Source organism: Crocuta crocuta, unplaced genomic scaffold (assembly GCF_008692635.1).
Source record: "Crocuta crocuta isolate KB4526 unplaced genomic scaffold, BGI_CrCroc_1.0 scaffold83, whole genome shotgun sequence".
Lineage (NCBI taxonomy): Eukaryota > Metazoa > Chordata > Mammalia > Carnivora > Hyaenidae > Crocuta > Crocuta crocuta.
This window is the reverse complement of record NW_027529638.1, coordinates 6,797,645-6,801,806: the sequence shown is the minus strand read 5'-3', so window position 1 is coordinate 6,801,806 and position 4,162 is coordinate 6,797,645. Positions and strand designations below refer to the sequence as shown.

General features: G+C 36.5%; 1 pseudogene; it reads right to left on the bottom strand.

Annotated features, from left to right (window-relative positions):
- Positions 1-852: 852 nt before the first annotated feature.
- LOC144230112 (ADP-ribosylation factor-like protein 1 pseudogene) lies at positions 853-1,327 on the bottom strand (annotated as a pseudogene).
- Between the last annotated feature and the right edge of the window lie 2,835 nt (positions 1,328-4,162).

Genomic DNA, 4,162 nt, shown 5'->3' with positions numbered 1-4,162 from the left:
TACCATAATTTTATTTAAGCAGTTACGGTTGTCTCTGGCCAGTGTTGGACATTTTTAGGAATTAATGGTGTAGTTTATGGGACAAGCTTCTGACCCTGAAATCTTACTTTGAGTCCTGTTCCCACCTTACTAGCAAGGTGATCCCGAGAAAGCCAACTCATCAGAACCTTGAGTCCATGTCCATAAAATGAGGACATTACAACCTGTCCTACCTATCTTACGGAGTTACTATATGTAAATTTTTTCCAACAGCTATAAAGTACTATAAAATCACAACTACAGAGGTCAGTGAAGTTAACCACCAAAATAATTATTTCAGCTTCATGCCTATAACCAAAAGCTTTTAAACAAAACAGGTTATATAAAAGCAGTCATTAAGCAAATGAATATGTACTAACTCACACTATGTTCCTAGTCTATTGAATCTAATCTCTGGAAGAAATTATTTATGGGGAATATCTGAGTTAAGATATTTATCAGTGTTTATACAAATAAGATGCAACCACTGATTCAAAAATAGGAGGGTGTTTTCCTTTAATGAGAATGAATTCTTTAATACATTCTTTAATAGGACTCTATTTGAATAAGAATTCCATACAAATAGAATATATAATTAACACAAGAAAGCAAGGAAAGATTTTACATTACACACAAGACATTCAGTTGGTTCAATAATGGTGAGCTACCCTTCCAACTGAACACTTATTTTTATATTTATTACAAATATTGCAGTCAGTTTGGTATATGCCAACAATCATAGAGTTTTAACATTTAGTAGCATGAAGCACACTTAACTGTTTCCAAAGGGATATGTGATGTAGTCTTCATTTCAGAGGAACAGAAATGACTGAATTACTGTCTGCTCTTTAATGTTTCAACTAACCATTCCATTGCCTCATCAAGGCCAGTGACTTTGGTTGCTAAAGTTTTGAATATTTGCCATTTTCTGTCCTTCAACGCAGGTCACCCAAGTGAATTTGCCATCCTTGAGGGAGTCATGGCCTGTTCCATGTCATGCTTATTTGCAAACACCGCTAAAATGGCTTTTCTCAGACCTTCTTCCTCCAACATGGCAACTAACTCTGATTTGGAAATGCCAATTCGGTCTCGGTCACATAAATCTACTACATAAATGACTGCATCTGTGTTTGAATAATAACATCTCCAGTATAGCCTGATACTTGTCTGTCCTCTCAAATCCCAGACTTGGAACTTAAAGTTTTTGTATGTTACTGTCTCAGCATTAAATCCAATAGTAGGAATCATAGTAATGACTTCTCCAACCTGTAGTCTGTACAAAATTGTAGTTTTTTCCTGCTCCATCTAATCCCAAAATTAAAATCCTCATATCCCGGGTTCCAAACAGACTAGAAAAAATACTTGAGAAAAAGCCACCCATGATGAACCGCCCTGTCTGCCCTTGTCGGTGGTTAAAGACAGGCCCCAGCCTCCTATTCGAGCCCCGGCGCTGGCAAATCTGCAAGCCTCGCCTCCGGCTCCTCCGGCTCCGAGACTTTTCTTTGGAAGTCTGGTCCGCCAGCAACTTCCACGTCGGACTCCCGGCAGGCGAGGGAGCGACAGGCGGCGAAGGTACTTTTGGTTTTGTTGAGATAAAGGCCTGTATGATTAACTGAATATCCACAGGACTTTTGATGTTCTTTGGGATCTTGACAACTGCATACCATTTTTATAGTTCCTTCATTATCTTTTTACTCCATAATTTAATTGATATATCAACATATGTTAACAAATAGACCAACCCCGTTGATATATTTGCATTACTTTACAATTTGCTTACATGCCATTAATCACTATAATTACAGTGGGCTCAAAACAGTCAAAATGAATTAGTGTTCTTTTTCCGCAATCAACCAAAATTTCCTGTGTGCTTTATTCAATTAAGCTCTCTCTTTTAGTTGTAGTTAAAAATACAATATGTATTTATTCATTTATTGAAATCTCATTGAGTGCCGTGTGTCAAGCAGAATGAAATGTACTGGAAATACAAAGATCATTCTGCTTGATCTCTGCCCTCAAAATTCTGTCAAGAGACTACAGAGCTTCAAGAAGGAGGGAATGGCCAACAGTGTCAAATATAGCAGAAAGATTAAACTTGAGAAGAGATTGCATTGTATTTAACAGTAAGAAAATCATAGGTAACCTCAGACAGCAGTTTCAGTGGAGTTTTAGTGGAAGTGGGCATACTCTTAGAGTCTTCAAACTTTCACCTAATGCTATGATGCCCAGATTCCCAACAATCCAGCCCAAGGTCACGGTCTTTGTTTCTTAACAGAGTTTNTGGAAACTAATTTGACAATAAACTATTTGTAAAAAAAAAAAACAACAACAACAGAGTTTACATGATGAACTCTTCCTCTACGTTCCAGGTAGATTGGACCTCAGAGCTGTATCAGTTTAGGTTTCCAGCTGTAAGCAGTAAAACCAGTTCTGCTAGGCATCAACAGAAAAGGATTATGGTAATCCTTAAGAGTACTGGATATTTCTCAGAATCTCTGGAAAGGAAGGTGAATCAATCTTGGAAGCTTCACGAATAGGAACTAAGTTGGAAATCTGAAGCCAAGCTAGTTCTATAAAGACACCACTGCCCAAATAGTGCATCTTTTTTATTTTTAAAGGCAATTTTTTAGAGACATTTCAGGTTTACAACAAAATTGAGAAGAAGGAATGGATATTTCTCATATTCCCTTTTCCCCTCATGTGCATAGTCTCCCCCATTATCAAATCCCTCACCAGAATAATACTTTTTTTTTTAAACCAAAGCTAAACCTTTGCATCACACAAAATCACCCAAAGTCCCTAGTTTAACTTAAATTTCACTCTTGGTGTTGTAAATTCTCTGGGTATGGACAAACGTATAATAGTGTAATATATAGTATATAATGGACATATATTCATCATTATAAAGTCATAGAGTATTTTCATTATCCTAAAAATTAGCTATGCTCTGCTTCTTCACCTCTACTTCCTCTGACCTCTGGCATTCACTGACCTTTTTATTGTCTCCATATTTTTGCCTTTTTGAGAAAGTCCTAAAACTATAGTATGGAACCTTACTAGATTGTTTTCTTTCACTAAGTAACATGCATTTAAGATTCCTCCATGTTTCTTCATAGCTTGATAGCTCATTTCTGTTTAGTGCTGAATAATATTCCATTGTCTGGACATATCACAGTTTATGCATTCACCTACTGACGGACATCTTTGTTGCTCTCAAAATTTGGCAATTATAAATAAATCTGCTATAAACATCTGTGTATCAATTTTTGTGTGGTCATAAGTGTTTAACTTCTTTGGGTAGATGCCAAAAAGCACAATGGCTAGGTCATTAGGTGGTCATTAGGTAAGAATATATACAGCTTCCTAAGAAATTGCCAAAAATTGAAAAGTCTTCCAGAGAACTATGCCATTTTGCATTCCCACCAGAGATATATGAGCAAGCCTGTTGCTTCACATCCCCTCTAGCATTTGTCGTTGTCACTGTTTCATATTTTGGCTATTTTAATAGGTGTGTAATAGTATCTTATTATTGCTTTAATTTGTAATTCCTTGGTAACATATGATGTGGTACATCTTTTTTATGCATATTTGTCATCTGTATATCTTCTTTGGTGAGAAGTCTGTTCAAGTCTTTTGCCCATTGTTTGAATCAGATTTGTTTGCTTTCTTATTGTTGAGGTTTATCTGAAAAATTTTTTAAATTATTTATTGATTTTTGAGAGAGAGAGAGAGAGAGAATGAGTGAGGGAGCGTTAGAGAGAGAAGGAGACACAGAATCTGAAGCAGGCTCCAGGCTCCAAGCTGTCAGCACAAAGCCCAACTTGGAGCACGAACTCATGAACCATGAGCCAAAGTCAGAGGCTTAACTGACTGAGTCACCCAGGTTCCCCTTACTGTTGAGTTTTAAGAATTCTTTGTAAATTTTGGATAACAAACCTTTAATCAGATGTGTTTTTTGCAAACATTTTCTCCCAGTCTATGGTTTGTCCTCTCATTCTTTTGAGTTATTCTATTGATCCCATGAACCCTGAGATCATGACCTAGTCTGAAACCAAGAATCAGGATGCTCAAATGACTGAACCATCCAGGCACCCATTTTTTAATTTGATTTTTTCAAATATTATATTGCTAAAATAATTTTCTT